Below are 21,428 nucleotides of genomic sequence, written 5' to 3'. Positions count from 1 at the left end.
GACAAGGCCCGCCGGGGGTGAGGACGATGAAGACACAGAGACCCGACTCCGGGGACCAGGTTCAGTGATGCAGATCCGATTTATTCAGGAAGTAAGCTAGCTTATATACACAGGTTCAGCCTATAGGATGTTACAGCATGCTCTTCAAAGCCAATGGCTGAAAAGGTCAGGGAGTTGCCTGGTTGGCACTGAGTCACTTTCTTATAGTGGGCGATCTCCCTAGTGTGCCTAGGAGGGTTTCAGGTGCTGGAGTGTTCTCACAGCATTGCATCAGCCACAGCTGTAAGGATTGCACTCTGCGCTCTACCTACAACATTCTGCATTTGGGTAGTCTCATCAAGGAGGAGACTCAGGAAGTGGCAAATGACATTTAAGGCTTGGGCTATGTGTTGGACTAATGCCTCAACCTGTGATTCTACATCAATAGTGCTACCTCCTGGTACAAAGAGAGCCAGAGGGTAAAACTATCAGGTAGCTCTCTTTTCCTTATGCCAGTGGTGATACACAGGATCCTAATTCTGGGGCTTCTGTGGTAATGTTTGTACTACCTTGCTTTAGATAAATGGGTGACCCTAAGTACAGTGATTAGTCTAGTGAGCTGGCAGGTATGGCTAGCCATACCTGCTATGGACCTACAGCCTATCTCCTGGCAGAACATCTGTAGGTTTCATACCTTCAAGCTTTCTCTGATCCTACTAGTGATTTGTGGTGGGAGACACCATTAGTTGGGTATACAAGTCTATGGGCAGCCAGCCCACTTTATGGTTGGGTACAGTGTCATGGCACTGCTCTATACAAAAAGGGGCTACCTAGAAAAGCTCTACATGAATGCCTGCCTCCTACCCCTAACCGTTATACATAGCTTTCCTCAGTAAGGGCGGTTCACTGTGGGAGAGTTCCGGAGAAGCATCTTAATAGTCCATTGATGCACGTTCTACTCTGGACTTGTGCGGTGGGCGTTCCAGGCACGCATCTCAGTCCAGTTCTGGAGGGAGGCAGGGATGTTACACCAAGGAAGCCCTCTGCCATCTCTGCAGCAGCTCAGTGTAAATCCAGCAGTGGGACACCTGAAGTACCTGCACAGAAGTGGGGGCCCATCACATGAGACTGTGGCCAGCAGTCATCCTGGACGGTATGACAGAGCAGAAAGTAAAACTATCATAGGCAAGTCCTGTCTCTTAGGGAGAGTGTAAGCCACCCTTTCATCCTGTGGGAGGATGGTGGCAAGAATTAAAGGGCCTCCAGTTGGTGATACTAGACTTGTACACCTGCAGTCAGGGGAGGGGCCCCTCACTATGAACCACTGTGTACAAGGGCATGGGCCACAGTCTTACAACAACCGTGACTCTCAGAGGGAGGAGGGAGCTGTAGCAGGCAAAGTTGCTCCCACCTCTCTCAGCTATTTGGCGAGCCAGGGTGCGAGGGTCAAGCCTTTCTCTAGGCCTGCTCCCTAGGGTTCTAGTAACACTACCCATGGAGACCCCTCTGCCTCTAGTTTCCATGGCCAGCTCTAGTTTTCTTCCTGTCCCGGTGCTACCGTGGACGGAGCTGGTAGTACTAGGGCTCTATCCTGTGCCTGTGTAAGCAGATCTATGAATCTAGAACGGGTCACTTTAAGGTGACAAGTTGCCCTTATAGCACCTGATTCATAGGGCTCTTTCCTGTTTGGTGAGGCTGCTCATCTGCACTGCGATGGGAAGCTGCCACTTCCACCGCTTTCCTGAGGGTACTAGTGCTTTCAGTTTCTCCTTCAACAGCCCATTGAAACGTTTAATCATGCGGGTAGCTTGAGGGTGGTATGGTACATGCAACTGCTAGTGTACATCATTGTCCTTAGCCCACACCTGGGTAGCTTGCCCAGTAAAAGGGATCTCTTGGTCATTAGTATGTGCTAGTGGCTGCTGAAAGGCCCTCTAAAGCCTATATGGTGTGCTCTTGATCAGCCCTGGCTACAGGGTAGGCAAATTCTAAGCTAGTGGCAGTATCTACTGCTGTGAACACATACCAACACCCCAGTCTTTGGGCATGGGGCCTATGTAATCTACCTGCCACAACTGCAGTGGTTTCTCTCCCCTAGGTATCTGTCCCGGTGTGGTAGCCAGGTGCCTCCTCACTACGGGCACTGCCTCATGACCTCTTTGGCCTCTGACTGGAACACAGTCCCCAGTGCTGCAAAGCAAGGTCTATTGTATGAGCCCCTATATGTCCTAGCTTCTTGTGCAAATACGCTGTGATTGTAGCTGGCTCTGGGGTTTGCATGGTTTCTCAGACCCATGCTAAAGTATCTGCAGCATTATTACCAGGAGCCTGTAAGGTTCTATGCCTAGAAACATGGCAAATCATGGCTCCTTCCTGTAAACTGCACTTCTCTAGGTCCTGCTACATCCTTTTTCCCTATAGAGAGTGGTACTAATAAGCTAATCCTGAGCAGCCCAACAGGGCAATTACATTATTAGGCTATGGTACACAGCCCAGCTGTCTGTGCAGATGTGCAGGTGTCTAGTTTCTCTTATCAGGACTAGCTATACTGCTTGTAGCTCAGTCTATTCATTGGATTGTCCTGCACCTGTCTCAAAGTAAAAGGTCTCTGTTTGAGGCAGCAAAGCAATAGCCATCTACGTTGGTGGCTGCCTCTTACAGGAGCTGCCCATGTACTAGGTTTCTGAAAGGGAGGTGGCTTCCCCTCTTGGTACAAACTCTCCTGTACTTCATCTAGGGCTGGTTCTATCCCTTGTTTCTCTGTTAAAAGCAGTGATCAGTCCTAGCAAGGAGTGTAGTCCTGAATTAGGGGACTAGATGAGAACCGGGCCCTATCTAGATATGTACTCTACTTGGTCAAGGTGGGAGTCTGTGCTATCCTATTTTGAGGGCAGGTAGCCCAAGAACAAAGCTAGCCTTCAACCAGATATGTGGTCTGCGCCATGACTGGTTGTGGCCCTGTGATACTTTCACAGGTCAGCAAGGCGGCGTATGTCACTGCCAACTGCTCCCTTCTACACCTGGGACTAAAAGCTAGTGGGCATCTTCTGACCACCTTGCTTTTGCTAAAGACCCTAGCTAAACCCTGTCTCCTCAACTCGGACCATCAGCAGGAAAGGCAGGGCCAGGTTTACTGCCCGTAACGTTTAGGCTTGTGCCACTACCCTTTTGGTGGTACTGACGCATGCTTAGCGTCGGGGGTCTAGTTCTAGGGCTCACCTTTTTGGGTCAACTGATACACTGGTTTGGCTAACAAGGCCAGTGGGGTATGAAGGTCCACCAGAACCTTAGCAGGCTTACATAGGTCTGCAACTGTTTTACAGTTTCTGCTTGGGGGGTGTGCTTGAATTTTATCACTGCCTCAGGCGTACCCTTTGTCTTACCCAACTGAATAAGACCTAAGAACTTGACAGTGTAACTGGGTCCTTGGACCTAGACCTCACTGATGGCTTACCCCTAGTCTGCCAGGGCCTCTTGAAGACCTTGGGCTGCTGTTTTGAGATCTGCAAGAGAATCAGAGGTTAGCATTATGTCATTAATGTAATGGACCAATTGCACTGTCTCAGGGTGGTTCTATGTGGCCAAATCTTGGGCCACCAGGCCATGACACAAAGTAGAGCTATGCAAATACCCCTGAGGCAATACTTGAAATGCCTGCTTCCAGCCTTCCTGCATGAAGGCAAACTGCTCTCGACTAGCAGCATCAATGTCAGTAGAAAAGAAAGCATTATCCAAGTCTGCTACGTAGTGGTATTGGCCCAGTTCCACTGACAACCGGTCCATCAGCTCCGAGATGTCAGGGATAGCAGTGTGCAGAGGCAGGGTGACCTTGTTTGGCTCTCAATAGTCCACCATTCTATGCCAGGAAACATCTGGCTTCTGGACAGGCTACCTGAGGGAGTTGTACAGGCCGTGTGTTGGCCAAATGACCCCAGTTTCCTCCAACTTTAAAATGGTCCAGCCAGTTTTTTTATGCCCCCCTGGTAGGCAATATTGCCTCTTTATAATACCTTTGGTTACCTGGGGGAGGCGCAGGGGAGCGTGGTGGGGATGCCCTTTCACTACTGTCTCCACTACTCATACCACAACCGGAATTCTCCCTGGGTGGTGCTTATGGCCAGTCCTGCCGATACATCCACACCTAAGATGTATTCTGCAATAGGGAATATATAAACCTCATATGCCCTAGAAGGCAGTCTGCCGATCCCTATAGTCATCATGGTCTTACAAACCCATATTTGGTGCCCCTATAGCCTTCTCTTGTCACCAAGCATCCCTGGAACTGGTTTGTGGTAGCCAAAAATCAAAGTAGAGTCTTTACCTGTGTCTACCAAGGCTAAGGTGTGCTAAATATTGCAGGGGGACTAATAAATAGTTCAACATGAGGCCTCTGGCTCTGGGTTCCTTGGCCCCCACCCTCTGGCAGATAATTAGCTAGAGCTGGCTCCCTGCTTATAAATCATGCCATAGCTGACACCAGCTAATCTTCAGGAGCCCGCTGTTATTCCTGTGTGTCGGGGTGGCATTCCTTTTTCCCGTCTTACAGCTGTGGATTTTTGCTCGCTCGTACCAGGGAGAACTACCCTTGGTGGTGCATATTTACATTGCCCAGACATTGCTCCAAGCTCTTTGCCCAGCACTGTAGCTAAGCCACCTGGCCTACCCCTTTTCTGTGGGCTGCCGGGGCATTCAGCTCCAGTTGCTCTAAAGTTCTCTGAATTCCCTCTGGCCAGGATGAACTATGCCCCAGTCTTCTGGCAACGTCCAGCTTTGACAGATATGTGGCTACTGGATATAATAAAGAGCTCAGGGGCCAAAATTCTATTTTTCCACCCCCAGCCAGTTCCTCTCTGGGGGTAGGGTGTTCCCCTGCATTATTCACCTCATTTTGGACACCCTACTCACTGTGCCACTTGTCAGGGTCAAGAGGTACCTTGAGAGGTAAGGCGGTGCTGAGGGAAAAGAATGTGTGAGGTGTCAACATGGGGGAAAGAATGTTATAGAAGCTGCTATGCACTTTATTTCTCAAGGCCAGTTCTATACCTTGTGGAAGAATTCACGCATGCATGACTCCCCTTCTGCTGAAGTAAACTATAGATAAGGCAGCACATCATATAACTGTGGGAGCAACTGTACATGCAATCTGTTGAGCAGATAAAATATATACTATTATGCTCACTTTGTTAAAGATGGCGCTGCCCACCTAGAAACCCATCTCCCAGGTGATGACATTAATTGCCCTTATGCTTGGAATGGGCATAATTATATTAATGTGTGTTGAGGGCGACCTGTGGGCAGGCAGGATCCTTGTAGCCTGGAGCTTGGTTTTAGGACTAAGTCTTTCTCACCCTTTTTGATGTGGGGTGGATTTTGTATTAGAGACTTTTCTATTTTGTGTATTGGATTACAGGTTTTGATTTCTGCACTATAAAGTGGGGCAGACTGGGAGCTTGCTCTCTCAGTTCCTGAGATTAGCATTAGAGCAGAGAGCAGAGTAAGGCCATGTGGAGGAGAAGAGAGGCAGCCAAGATGGTGGAGTGCTGAAAGAGAAGCCAGTTAGTGCAGAGTTTGTGTAGAGAGAAGGAGATGGGGAACAAAGGAGAATGAGGCTAGTGAGCTAGCTCGGATAAGTCAGTAGTTTTGTGAGCACTGAATGAGTGGGTTTTGGAGCCCAGTGTGTGTTTTTACTTGCCCGCCAGGTGCGAGCTAGGATTAAAGATAATGGCCCACCAGTTCGTGGCTCCCTTGTTTCATTACCGACTGTCCAAATCTAATAGAAACCTGCATGGGCCAGGCAGCTGTGATGGTGGCCGTGGATACTGGCTTTACACACTCCTACTTCTCGGTCTTGTCCTCTTTGGTGTAGCTACTGCACAAGTGTTCTGAGCTCTAGCTCATAGATGGGCTCTCACACCACTCATCTACTGATGTACACTTGGGTTGCTTCCAAATCTTGGCTGTTATAAATAATGCTGCAGTTGTGCTAAGGTATCAAAGACCTATAAAACTTAGTATTGGCAACACCATTTTAAAGAGGAAAAGTCAGGCTTTCTGTCCTGTCCTTTCTTTGGAAAATGGAGGGAGAAGAATATGGAAGTCTCCTGACTTACAAGGACAACTGGGTCATTTAGTTTTAGCTCTCTGAAAGGATTAAGGTTTTCTGAAGAACTTCCTTTCCCTTTCAATAAGAGACAAAATTTACATACCACCCTACACTGATTTTAACTCTCCCTCCCTTCCTGAAATCCTAAGATTAACATATACCTCTTGGCAAAGGAGGGGAGATAGACACTAAAAGGTTTATAAATTTATCTGTGTATAAGGTGACTAATACCAGAACTTTGTTCTAAGGTGTTTTTCAGGGTGATTTCCCATTGTTTGCATTTAAGGGAAGTATTGAAAATTATCTGAAGCCTGGTGTTTGGACTTAGTTGTTTAAAAGATGGCATACTAAAAAAGTATATACTTCTTGTAGTTTAAACTCTCTCAGATAGCTGTTTCCTTGCATCTAAAAAAATATTGCACAATTTTCCTTTATCTAAAAAACTAATTTATTTTTATGTAAATATCGGCTTCTATTAAAGTCATATGGACAGAAACAAAGAGACCTTGCTGCTTTCCAATTACACTGATTTTTAAAATAGCTTTGTGAGAACACTGGTGAACTCAACAAGTATGATCTGAAGCCTAGGCTAAGAGTTTGCTTTTTATCCGTGTCACTGGGGGTCTCATCATGACTTCTTGGCATTTATAAAAGCAACAGTGAGTGAAATTCACAAAAAGAAATATCCTTGGCTTACTGTAAAGCCAGTAGCCAGGACCACTATCACAGCAGCCTGGCCTATGCAGGTTCCTATTAGATTTGGACAGATGGTAATGAAACAACAGAGCCACGAACTGGTGGATCTTTAATCCTAGCTTGTACCTGGCGGGCAAGTAAAAACACACACTGGGCTCCAAAACCCACTCATTCAGCACTCACAAAGCTACTGATTTATCCGAGTTTCCTAGAATCAAAGGTTTCTAGCTCATTAGCCTCATTCTCCTTTGTTCCCCATCTCCTTCTCTCTACACAAACTCTGCACTGACTGGCTTCTCTTTCAGCACTCCACCATCTTGGCTGCTTCTCTTTGCCTCCACGTGGGCTTACTCTGCTCTCTAACCTGCTCTCTGCTCTAATGCTAATCTCAGGAACCGAGAGAGAGCAAGCTCCCGGTTTGCCCCCATTTTATAGTATAGAAATCAAAACCTTTAATCCAATATACAAATAAGGAAGTCTCTGATACAGAGTCACTTATCTGAGGCATGATAGGATTGCACCACCCCACATCAAAAAGGGTAGGAATGGCTTAGTCCTAAAACCAAGCCCCAGGCTACAAGAAATCTGCCTGCCCACAGACTGCCCACAATACACATTAATATCACATGGGCAATAGGCTTCCATGTGGGCAGTGCCATCTTCAACAAAGTGAGCATAATATATTTTATCTGCCCCAAAATTCACCCCTATGCTCACTTTACTACCCACAATCTACATCACTGGCATCCTTGTACAAGAAAATTAGGCACATTACACAAATTATAACATGACAAATCATACAATTTCAACAATTATAAAGGTACATTTCACCAGTCTCTTGAGCACTTTGCCAAAATCACAAAATGTCCTCAGCCTTCTTTTCAGCCATGGGAAAAGCTTCCTGGGGCAGGGGAGTGCTTCCGGCAAAGCCGCCCCTCACACCTATCAGGGTATTTCACATTGTCAAAAATCATAAGTCCATCCAACAAAGGAGCCAATGCTTACTACGGTTGTAGTCCAGGAAATCAGTCCATGTGGCCTCAGCCTCCCCCCTCATCCCTGCCGTTCTGGCAGGTCTTACACTGTCCCAAAGAGGAGCACGTGTCAATGGCAGTCAGCATTTCCATCTCTCCTCCAGAGAGCATGATGGCATTCACCCCTATGTCCCAAAATCGCAGACCTATCAGGACTGTGGTAAGAACTCCTTGCTGCTGTGCTCTCATCTTCTGGAGAATGCAGATTGCAACTCCAGCCCGATTTTACTCATCCTCCAAAGAGGAACTGAAAACACCAGCTCCTGCTGCTGGGCTCGAGCCCCGGGCTGCCGCAGCCTTCTGCTTTGCAGACCTTGCAGCTCCGGACCTGGCCTCCTGCTGCTGCTGGCTCTCCACAACATCCAGGGCAAGCTGCAACTCATGAACCTGTGATTTCTTCTCCAGCGTCTGCTGCATTTCCAAAAGAATCTCGCGGACCTGGTCGGCCTTCTCCTCCAGCACTTCCTCCAGCTCCAGAGTCAGCATCTGTTTCTCCCACATTTGCTCCAGTTCCTTCCACTGCTCGATTTGGAGGTCCCAGGCAGCCTCTTCCACAGAGCTCTTGGTTTCCTCACACATGACTAAAAGTCAGCCAGCCTACGGCCCCCAAAAGGACAGCCATGGGGAACCATAATAGCAGCCAGTCCTCTACTCCACCACTCAAAGATGGTGGTGGCTCATTGCCGATCAATATTGAATCCTGCTGACTATGCCAAATGTAAAGCCAGTGGCCGCGGCCACCATCACAGCAGCCTGGCCCATGCAGGTTCGCATTAGATTTGGACAGACAGTAATGAAACAACAGTGCCACAGACTGGTGGGCCATTACCTTTAATTGCTTGCACCCAGCAGGCAAGTAAAAACACACACTGGGCTCCAAAACCCACTCACTCAGCACTCACAAAGCTACTGACTTATCCGAGTTTCCTAGAATCAAAGGTTTCTAGCTCACTAGCCTTATTCTCCTTTGTTCCCCATCTCCTTCTCTCTGCACAAACTCTGCACTAACTGGCTTCTCTTCCAGCACTCTGCCATCTTGGCTGCCTCTCTTCTCCTTCACGTGGCCTTACTCTGCTCTCCAACCTGCTCTCTGCTCTAATGCTAATCTCAGGAACCGAGAGAGAGCAAGCTCCCGGTTTGCCCCCATTTTATAGTACAGAAATCAAAACCTTTAATCCAATATACAAATAAGGAAGTCTCTGATACAGAGTCACTTATCTGAGGCATGATGGGATTGCACCACCCCACATCAAAAAGGGTAAGAATGGCTTAGTCCTAAAACCAAGTCCCAGGCTACATGAATCCTGCCTGCCCACAGCCCGCCTCCAACACACATTAATATCACGTGGGCGATGGGCTTCCATGTGGGCAGCGCCATTTTTAACAAAGTGTTCATAATATATTTTATCTGCCTAACCCTTACAATTGTCAATGAAATAAAGAATTCATGAAGAGGTAGTCAAAGGTAAAGACAATAGGAGATGACAGACTAGCTGCAGCCTTTTGTCCTTTCAGGGTCTTTTTTCCCCCAGAACTGCAGAATTTCAGATTATTATAAGTGTACAAAGGAGATATGTGATTGTATGTGTGTGTGTTTGTGTGTGTGCACATGTGACTGAACCTAATGATTTAAAACAGTTGGTTTGTCCCAAAAAAATGTTAAATAGTAATGTGTAAATATAAGTCCAATTGCTGAGACTATGCAGGTTCACACTGGATTTGGGCAGACAGTAAAGGAACTGTGGAGCCGGAAAATGCTGGGCCATTCCATTTATTAGAGTTTTGCAATGGCAGATGAGCAAGTAGGCAGGGAAAACCACTTCCCTCTCTATCTCCCAACTCTCCCAGTCTCACAAACCAAATAGGGCAGGGTAGGGGGACACCTTCCCCGGAAAACAATTGCAAACAATGGCCCCTCCCAAGCATATAGGCAGTCTGTAATTTGCAATCTGTTGTCCTGATGTCAAGCACCCACAGCCTTACATAGACTATACACACATTGCACTGTCCCATGCTCATGTACTAATCAGGCATGTGAGCAGGCCTAACACACTTATTACACACTTGTTTACACAACATTCCACCCCTTTAGGGTTGCTTGCTTCATGATCTACATGACAGGTATCTTCCACCATGGTCCCTGTGTGAGGAGTGAGGCACATTAAATGAACAGACTACAGCAACAGCACTTGTTACAACAATTACAAAGGTGCCCTTCATAATGTTTCCCTGAGCACTCTGCCCAAGGTACTAACTGGATGCCCTTCTCTAGCCTTGTACCCGATGGTAGGTGGGAGGGCCTGTGTAGTCCTGGGCTATGTCCATGGAAACTAGAGTGTCATTGGCGCGTCTCTCCAATTGGAGGAGAGCAGCTTTCTGGTGCAGGAGGGCCTCTACCGGAGCTGCCCCCGCCCCCAATCAGGGTCTCTCATACTGTCCAAAAGCAACACATCCATCCAACAAGGGAGCTGGTAACCCCCTCTGGTCACAGTCCAAAAGTCTTTTACAACAAGTGTGCTCAGTGATTAGTCCATGATAGTCCAACTGTCTGTGCAAATCACCAAGGTAAAAGTCCATTACAGGAAACTAAACATACAGCTCTTTATTAACAGACCTCAGCACCTTTTCATAAGTGCTCTTTCCATTGCTGCAAGCCCCATTCAAACCCCTCACCAAGCTTACAGGGCCTGGTGGGGTCAAACACATTCAAGGCTGTGCCACTTGATAGTACTCTTATTTGTTGCTGCTGCTGCTACAAAAAAAAAAAAGTCACCTATTATCTTCTAATTACAACACCTGTTGCACATTAGAAGGGGACCAGTGGATTTGCAATTTTGCATGCTGCCGCAGGCATCCCCCCTCATTCCTGTTGTCATGGCATTTCTGAAGATGCTGCCTTAAGAAGTCCATAATAATGTTGGTCAATTTCTCTCGCTTTGTTCTGGAGAGTATGATGCCATCCACCCTTGTATCCCACAAATGTAGCAACCCTTCCAGGGGCTCAGTGGGTTTCTGCCTGAATTGTGCTCCCAACTCCATCAGTTCTGCCTGGATTTATACCTCCTAGTGACCACTGGCCAGGCTCTGAGTCTGTGGATGGCAGCTTCAGCCAGTGCCTCCTCATCTTCAGAAATGGAGTTGGAAACACCTGCTCCCACTGACTCAAAGCCATCCCACTGGCAGGGATGCTGCTGCTCGTTTGATGACTTTAGCTCCTGTGGCTACTGGTTCTTGGCCTGAAGCTGAAACTAGAGCTCTTGAATCCACAGTTGTTTCTCCAACAACGGTCACTGCCAATGTTCAGCTTCCAGGGCAAACTGCAACTTGTGAACCTGTAATTCCTTCTCCAGAGACTGCTTCAGTTCCATGCACCATTGGTGCTCAGCCTGCATCTCAAGCTACAGCTCTCAAACCTGGTGCAGGTCATCTTTCTCTCCAGCGCTTGCTTCAGTTCACACCGTTTCTGCTTCCCAGCCTGTAGCCTGACCTGCAATTCTTGAAACTGCAGCTCTTCCTGGAGCTTTTGACCTCAGGCCACTTCTCACACAGAGCTCTTGGTTTCCTCTTGCAGGGCTGTAAACAGCCAGCTGACATTTACCAAAAGGAGAGCCATGGGAACCATACACTGGAAAGCAATGACCACCCCTCTACCCCACCCCTCAAGGGCAGAAGCGGCACCACACCAATCTGATCTGAATCCTGCTGGCTGTACCAGATGAGGCTGGTGTCCGTGGCCGTGCAGATTCACATTGGATTTGGGCAGATGGTAAAGCTGCCTGACTGGAACCAGAGGATGGTGGGCCATTCCGTTTATTAGAGTCTCACAATGGCAGATGAACAAGCAGGCAGGGAAAACTGCTTCTCTCTCTCTCTCTCTCTTCCTCTCTCTCTCTCTCTCTCTCCCCGGACTCTCCTGGACTCACATGCCAAACAGGCTGGAGGAGGGGGAGAATACCTTCCCTGGCAAACACTGGCCCCTCCCAAGCAGGCAAGCAGTCTGCAATTTGCAATCTGCCATCCTGAGGGCAGGCACCCACAGGTTTACATAGACTATACACACATGGCACTGCTTCATACTCATGCACCAATCAGGCACGTGAGCAAGCCTAATTCTTTGTTTTTGTTACTTAGTATTTTTAACATGTCACTTTGCAAGTACTTTAACTTTATAGGAAAGATTCTACAGTAAGTACAGAGAACATCTTTATTTTATACAGATTCAACTACTGTTTATATTTTACTCAACTTATTCAAATGAGATAAAATGTTGCCTTTTACTATTGATATAATTTTTTATGTATTTCATAAGAAGAGGGATATTTTATATCACCACAGAACCATCATTAACTATAATAATTTAACAGGGATCCAATGTTTCTATTGAATCTGTGATTGGTAATTCAGTTGTTTCACTTGAACAAATAATTTCCTTCATAGCATTTTTTTCACTACTGTAGGATATAGGTATTGTATTAAGTTGTCTATTTAGTCTTTTTAAAAGAACAGTACCACAGTGTTACTTTGTGTCTTATGACAATGACATTTAAAAAAAAGATAGTTATCTTCTATTTATGTTTAATAGAAGGTTATTTAATCTGTTTTCCTTATGTTTCCTCATCATTAAGTACTCATTATATATTTCTGGTTGGGATAATACATAAATGATGTTGTGTTCATCTCAAATTGTATCTGAAATCTGAAAGCATTTGATGTATCCATCTGTCCCCACTGGTGATATCAACTTTGAATACCCAGACAAGATGATATCTGATTTCTCTACCATATAATTTACTATTTTCCCCTTGAAATTAATAAGCTGTCTGTGGAAAACACTTTTTTTTTTTTTATAATTTTATTTTTTTAATGGGGTGACATCAATAAATCAGGATACATATATTCAAAGATAACAAGTCCAGGTTATCTTGTCGTTCAATTATGTTGCATACCCACCACCCAAAGTCAGATTGTCCTCTGTCACCTTCTATCTTGTTTTCTTTGTGCCCCTCCCCACCCCCTATCCCTCTCCCATTCCCCCCTCCCCCCCGTAACCACCACACTCTTGTCAATGTCTCTTAGTTTCAGTATTATGTCCCACCTACGTATGGAATAATACTTTTAAGGCATGAAAATATTCTGTGCTCCTTGACAATTTCCTCCAAAGCTTATCATCTATTGATGATTCTCTTAACTTTATGATGAGGTTACAAAATGGTACTTTTCCAATGCAAACACCACTTCCACATTTACTAGCTGGTATTTGCCATTCTATTGTAAGCAACAGCTTCCCTATTTATAAATGTATGAATTTGTGTTTAAAAATGCATTTATAGCCCTGGCCGGTTGGCTCAGCGGTAGAGCATCGGCCTAGCGTGCGGAGGACCCGGGTTCGATTCCAGCCAGGGCACACAGGAGAAGCGCCCATTTGCTTCTCCACCCCTCCGCAGCGCTTTCCTCTCTGTCTCTCTCCTCCCCTCCCGCAGCCGAGGCTCCATTGGAGCAAAGATGGCCCGGGCGCTGGGGATGGCTCTGTGGCCTCTGCCTCAGGCGCTAGAGTGGCTCTGGTCGCAACATGGCGACGCCCAGGATGGGCAGAGCATCGCCCCCTGGTGGGCAGAGCATCGCCCCTGGTGGGCGTGCCGGGTGGATCCCGGTCGGGCGCATGCGGGAGTCTGTCTGACTGTCTCTCCCTGTTTCCAGCTTCAGAAAAAAAAAAAAATGCACTTATATTTATTATTGATTGAGATATACTTATGGGGTTTTATTGTTTCTAGTTCATTATCATAATTATCTTGGTGTTCATAGTGTTCCAGATTTGATCAGTGGGCCCCTTCCAGTCAGCCCCTGTACCCATTACCTGTCACATCATGTTTTTTGACAGCTTTTTATTTGTGATGCCATAGACCTGGGAACAACCTTTTCCTTTTAGTGGGGATTATTATCAGATAATAAGATCTTGAATGTTAGGTGTACTTAAACTTAGACACAATTGCTTCTAGGCCTTTTATTGGTGAGAACTAAGAAATACAGGCATATATTCACATATCTGTATCTATCTATCTATATATACACATACATGTACATATAAGAATGGCTACATATATATTCATGTATAAAGATATATAAACACATATTTTACAAATCCTAAGTTCACACCTATAGCTATACCTACAAATTTAATAGATTCACAAATGTTCTTTCTTGCATTCCCCTATTTCAAGTTTTAATTTTTCTCCTTCACCATTAAAGTCTCTGGCTCCCACTTTCTATATAATTACTAATTTCTCTCAAATCTTATATAGGTCTAAAATAGGCAACCAACTGAATGGAAGAAGATATTTGTAAACAATAGCTCTGACAAGGGGTTAATATCCAAAGTAGTATACAATGACAGAAGATTTGACTTTTAAGTGGTGGGCACACAATGCAATATACAGATTATATAGCATAGACTTGTATACTTGAAAGCTACACAAATTTATTAGTCATGCCATCCAATAAATTTAATTAAAATTTTTTTAAATAAATAAAATAATGTCAGAATTTCTTTATTAATACACCTAAAAAGCAAAGTGTTTTAAAAGAGCCCAGGATTTGTTTGTAGATATTCCTTCCCCTCACTAACTCATAACACTGAAGATTGAGAATGTACAAATAATATGCCAATAAGTTACTTAGTTATTTTTAATTTTTATTTCTCCTTTACTGTGTTTATATTTCTTCAAAAGTAGATTCATTTGTTACCATTTTCCTCAGTTTTATGTCTTCCTCCTTTACCATTATTATAGACCTTTTATTTTTATTGTATACTATTGTCATGCTTATGAAAAATCAAATTATGCAAAAATGCATAATCAAAGAAATCTCTCTTATATTTTTTCCCTTATATTTTTCCTACTTTGTCCAAGGTAATCAGTTTCACTATTTTTTGTTTATATTTTTTGGAAAGATAAGCAAGTATATTATATTTTCTTCTTGCTTTTTTAAAAAAATCACATAATAAATGGTTTTTGTTTTATAATACCTGCTAGAAATCCATCTATCTGTTCATAGAGCTCTTTCTGTTTTTAGAATATGATAGTATATAACATACTTCAGTCAATGTATTTTCTATACTTGAATATTCAGCTAGTTTACAATATTTTATGATGATGAATTATGCTGTAATGACTAACTTTGTGCATATGCTTTTTTTCTACTTTGAGAAGTGCATCTTCAGGATATATTCTTAGAAGTGGGATTGCTGAGTGGAAAGATAGTTGCAGCTATAGTTTTATTAACTATTGCTAAACCATAGGGGGTTGTATCAATTTGAAATCCCACTATCATTTTAAGACATTTGGTTTTGGATCATTGCCTTTTTCGTGAGTTATGATATTATGTTTATAGAAGCCTTAGGAAGCAAGTATTATTACATTTATAATATAAATAAAGAAGAGCTGCAAAGAGATTATGTAACTTTCTAAGGTTCAGTGGTAATTGGTGGAACCTGTTTCAAACTCATAGTTTTTTTAAGCTTGTATTTTATCCAAAGGAAACTCAAGGTTTATTTGTATAAAAATTTCCCCAGGAAAATAAATATAAAATTATATGGTGGTAGTTCATGTCACCATATATGAAAAATAAGACACTAGTTTGTAAGGAGATAATAGGAAGTTATTCTTCATATGTCAAAGACTAAAAATAATTGAGATGATGTGAAACCCTAGACAGAATGACAGAATCTTAAAATAATAAAAGAAGCTTGGCCATATAATGATTTATCCATGACTGTTTTGAGAGTAAAAGAAGACTAATACAATATTTAGAATGATATTTACATAGTTGTAAGACTTTGAGATATTTGTTTATAATATTTTGAAGTAACATTGGTTAATAACATAAATTTTAGGCATACAATATTATACTGAAATATCTGTATGTTTACCACTAAAAGTTTAATTTCCATTCCTTACCATATATGTATTTGACCTCCTTGACCCATTTAACCCTTTCCCAAACCTCTTCCCTTCTGGTAATCAGATATCTTTTATCTGTATGTTGGGCAAATAACATATATAATATTATGCTCACTTTGTTAAAGATGGCGTTGCCCATGTGAAAACCTATTGCCCAGGTGATATTAATGTGTGTTGGGGATGGGCTGTGGGCAGGCAGGATCCTTGTAGCCTGGGGCTTGGTTTTAAGACTAAGCCTTTCCCACCCTTTTTGATGTAGGGTGGTGCACTCTCATGAGGAATCCCATTATGCTCAGATAAATGACTCAGTATCAGTATCAGAGACTTCCTTATCTATATATTGGATTAAAGGTTTTGGTTTCTGCACTATAAAGTAGGGAAGACCAGGAGCTTGCTCTCTTAGTTCCTGAGATTAACATTAGAGCAGAGAGCAGGTTGGAGAGCAGAGTAAGGCCACATGGAGGAGAGGAGAGGCAGCCAAGATGGTGGAGTGCTGAAAGAGAAGCCAATTTGTGCAGAGAGAAGGAAGGAGATGGGGAACTGTTGGTCAAATAAGTTTTTAAATATAATATATATGTTTGCTCACTTATAGTTTGCATTGGGTGTGAGGGGCAGGCTGTAAGCAGGCAGAATTCTTATAGTCTAAGGCTTAATTTTAAGACTAAGCCATTCCCATCCTTTTTTATGTAGGGTGGTGCACTCTCGAGGAATTCCATTATGCCTCAGATACAAAGTCTCAGACTTTGTATCAGAGACTTTCGCATTTGTATATTGGATTAAAGGTTTTAATTTCTACACTATAAAATGGGGGCAGACTAGGAGCTTGCTCTCTTGGTTCCTGAGATTAGCATTAGAGCAGAGAGCAGGTTGGAGAGCAGAGTAAGGCCACATGGAAGAGAGGAGAGGCAGCCAAGATGACGGAGTGCTGGAAGAGAAGCTAGTTTGTGCAGGGAGAAGGAAGGAGATGAGGAACAAAGGAGAATGAAGCTAGTGAGCTAGAAACCTTTGATTCTAGGAAACTCAGATAAGTCAGTAGTTTTATGAGAGCTGAATGAGTGAGTTTTAGAGTCCAGTGTGTGTTTTTACTTGCCCGCCAGGTGCAACTAGGATTAAAGATGATGGCCCATCAGTTTTTGGCTCTGTTGTTTCTTTACTAACTGTCTGAATCCAATACAAACCTGTATGGGCCAGGCTCCTGTGATGGTGCCTGGCTTTACACTGTACCTACGAGTTTGTTTTGTTTGCTACTTTTTCTTTTTTGTATTACACATTTGAATGAAATAATAGTTTTTGTCTTTTTCTGTGTGAGTTATTTCACTTAGCATAATACCCTCAAAACCCATTCATGTTGTCACAAATTACAATGTTTAATCTCTTTTATGGCTGATTAGTATACGATTGTGTGTACCATGTCTTCTTTATCCATTCATTCATTGATAGATATTTAGGTTGTTTCCATATCTTGACTATTGTTAATAATGGTACAGTGAACATAGGGGTGCATATACCTTTTCAGATTAGTATTTTCATATTCTTTTGATAAATACACAGAAGAGGAATTACTGGATCAGATAATTTCTATTTTTAATTTTTGAGAAACCTCTATATTGATTTTCCATAGTCACTGCACAAATTTACAATCCCACCAACAGTGCACAAGGGTTCCCTTTTCTCCACATTCTCTCCAACATATAATATTTCTTGCCTTTGTGATAAAAGCCATTCTAACAAGTGTGATATCATATCGCTTTGTGGTTTTGATTTGCATTTCCCTCAAGATTACTGATGTTGAACATCTTTCTTGTGCTTACTTGTTTTTCATATTGATTGACATAAAATTCTATTCAACAACTATTTTCAAAAATAAAATTATTTCTAAGATGTAAAATATAAATGAATACACTATAGTAAACAAAAACACTTTCTATCAATAACCGAACACTAAAAGTAGTATTAGCAATATGATTTTTGCCTAAAACTGAATAAAAGTATATTCACATATTTATAAGTATTTTTTTTTTTGTATTTTTCCAAAGTTAGAAGCAGGGAGGCAGTCAGACAGACTCCCACATGTGCCTGACCAGAATCCACTCAGCATGCCCACCAGGGAGCAATGCTCTGCCCATCTGGGGCATCACTCTGTTGTGGCTGGAGCCATTCTAGCTCCTGAGGCTGAGGCCATGGAGCCATCCTCAGCACCCGGGCAAACTTTGCTCCAATGGAGCCTTGGCTCTAGGCAGGGAAGAGAGAGATAGAGAGGAAGGAGAGGGGAAAGGGTGGAGAAGCAGATGGGCGCTTCTCCTGTGTGCCCTGAGTGGGAATTGAACCTGGGACTTCCATATGTCAGGCCAACGCTCTACAACTAAGCCAACCAGTCAGGGCTACTTTATAAGTATCTTAACTTATAAAATACCTCTACTATTATGTCAACAGTATTTTTCTAAAAAATATATTTTAATTTTATATTTTAAATTTATATTTCAAAAAAATTGTCATTATTTTTATAGTATAAAATGGTTAGTAAATTTGAAATTGCTGACACTTTTTAATTGACCACTCTCCATACACTTAATAGTTTTAATTGAGAAAACAATTTATACAGTAAGATCTGAACAATTGTCACTTAGCAAAATTCTTTATTATGATTTTTTTGCATTGAAATGTGTAAATTTTGGGAACACATGTTTTCACAGATATTTTTTTTTTGCTTTTATTTATAGCAATTCTCCTAGTTAATTTTTTTTTTTTAACAGGACAAAACTCACCAAATATGTTGTTTCTGTGTATGGTTCTCTTAAATATTTTACTAAGTGTAGATGTTCCAAAGTAACAGATTTCTATTTCATTCTGTTCTTGTATAGAATATAAAGGAGTCTCCCCTCAGGTTGAAATATTCCATAGCCTGCTTAGGAAACTGAGCTATCACTGTTTAATTTGTTACATTTCTCCCTTGCTTTTATTGCCTTTCCATTTGCAAATATTGTTTTCAATAATTTAAAATGATCAAAATTTTATATGCGAAAGTTGAGGACATTGTAGTTTTGAATATTTTACTCAAATGTTTCTCATTGATTTAAAAAAGTACCTACTATGTTAAAGAATTATCTTCTCAAATCTAGTTCTACTTCTATGTAGAACACATAGACTGGTTTAAAAATTGGTTCTTTAAAGGTTAAAAATTTCTAAAATCCAGTTGATTGAGGACAGTAAACATAAAGTCCTTTTAAAAATTTTGTATTCAACCTCATCTTGAGGATCATGAATATTTTGTAGGTCAGTTGCTCTTTATAAATGTAAAATTGTCTATTTATCAATTATAACATTTTGGTAGATAAAACATATTGATTATTTAAATAAAATAATCATATGTATTTTAAAAATAATTTCAAGTACACTTAAAGTTTTCTTTTTCTTTTAAAGAGAGAGAATGAGGGAGAAGAGACAGACAAGGACAGACAAGAATGGAGAGCGATAAGAAGCATCAACTCATAGTTGTGGCACATTTGTTGTTCATTGACTATTTTCTCATATGTGCCTTGACCAGGGGACAACAGCAGAATGAGTGACCCCTTGCCCAAGCCAGCAACCTTTGGGCTCAAGCCAGCAATCTGGGATCACATATGTGATGCCACTTTCAAGTGGGCAACCCTGTGCTCAAGCTGGTGAGCTAGTGCTCAAGCCAGTGAACTCAGGGTTTTGAACCTGGGTCCTCAGTGTCACAGTCTGATGCTCTATCCACTGTGCCACTGTTGGGCAGATAAAATGTATTATGCTCACTTTGTTAAAGATAACACGAGGAGGCCGTCGCCCAGGTGATATTAATGTGTGTTGGGGTGGGCTAAAGGCAGGCAGAATCCTTTAGCCTGGGGCTTGGTTCCTGAGATTAGAAGAGAGAGCAGAGGAGAGCAGAGAAAGGCCACGTGGAGGAGGCTAGGAGAAGCAGCCAAGATGGCGGAGTGCTGAGTGAGATGCCAGTTTGTATAGAGTTTGTATCTGGGATAAGGAAGGAGATGGGGAACAGAGGTGAATAAGTCTGGTGAGCTAGAAACCTTTGATTCTAGGAAACTCGGATAAGTCAGTAGCTTTGTGAGCACTGAATGTGACTGGGTTTTGGAGCCCAGTGTGTATTTTTACTTGCCCGCCGGGTGCAAAGCTAGAATTAAAGACTATGGCCCACCAGTTTTTGGCTCCGCTGTTTCTTTACCGACTGTCCGAATCCAATGCGAACCTGCAAGGGCTGGGCTGCTGTGATAGTGGCCCTGGCTGTGGCTTCTGGCTTTACATTTGGCGTAGTCTGTGGCAGGATTCGATACAGATAGGCAAGGAGCCTTTGAGCGGTGGAGTAGAGGACTGGCTAGTGTTAGGATTCCCCATGGCTGTCCTTTTGGGGATTGTAGGCTGGCTGACTTTTACAGCCATGCGTGAGGAAACTGAGAGCTCTGTGGAAGACGCCGCCCGGGACCTGCAAACCGAGCAGTGGAAGGAGCTGCAGCAAACGCAGGAGAGACAGATGCTGACCCTGGAGCTGGAGGAAGTGCTGGAGGAGAAGGCCAACCAGGTTCGTGAGATTCGCCTGGAAATGGAGCAGCTGCTGGAGGAGGATTCAGAGGTTCGTGAGTTGCAGATTGCCCTGGACGTTGTGGAGAGCCAGCAGTGGCAGGAGGCTGAGGCTGAGGCTGAAGCTGAAGCTGAGGCCAGGTCCGGAGCTGCAAGGTCTGCGGAGCAGAAGGCTGCGGCGGCCCGGGACTTGAGCCCGCCGTGCAAGCTGGTGTTTTCAGTCCCACTTTGGAGGATGAGGACAATCGGGCTGGAGTTGCAACCCGCAGTCTCCATAAGATGAGCCCGCGCTCAAGCTGGCGACCTCGGGGTCTCGAACCTGGGTCCTTCCGCATCCCAGTCCAACGCTCTATCCACTGCACCACCACCTGGTCAGGGTTACGAGCGGGGTAAGCAGCAAGCAGCCCGGTGGCAGTATCTACACAAGTGACTGCATACTGGTACCCTTCTGACTTTGGTAAGGGTCCAATGATGTCTATCTGCCATCGTGTCAGTGGGACATGACCCCTCTGGATCTGTCCAGATGACACCAGTGGTCTCCTAGGGTGTTCCTTGGAACATACTGCACATTGCTCACAGGCTGCAAGTACCTCTGCATAGGACACAGGCAAGTTCCAAGCTTTAACCGTAGCCCACATAGTTTTCTGTCCTGCATGGAGCAGGCGCCGGTGGAGCCACTGTGCCACATCACCTGCAGGTGCAGTCTCCAACCATCGCACCCTTGCCAACGTATCTGCCTCATCATTCCCAGGATGGGCTAGAGGGGCATACCTCTGTTCTGTTTCTGATCAATAAAAACTAAGGGAGAAGGAGATTCAGGAGGTCTCTCTTTTGCCTCCCTTGGCAGGCCTCCCTCTCTCTTCCTCTTGACATAAGTTTCGGTCTTGAGTAGGTTTTATCCACGCGACACAAGTAGTTCCCAGCAGTCTGGAGTACTACACAATAGCACTTAATATCTAATTTTACTGATCAAAAATTAACATTGAAAAGCTTTATTTTGATTCCATGAATTGGGTGAAAATATTAAACAATTATTTCAAGTATTGAAACATCCAATTATGCTAAAACAACACTGGCATCACTTAGCTAAGTTCCTCTGCTAAA

Source organism: Saccopteryx bilineata, chromosome 1, assembly GCF_036850765.1.
Source record: "Saccopteryx bilineata isolate mSacBil1 chromosome 1, mSacBil1_pri_phased_curated, whole genome shotgun sequence".
NCBI lineage: Eukaryota > Metazoa > Chordata > Mammalia > Chiroptera > Emballonuridae > Saccopteryx > Saccopteryx bilineata.
The sequence above is the reverse complement of the archived record's forward strand: the minus strand, read 5'-3'. Positions refer to the sequence as shown.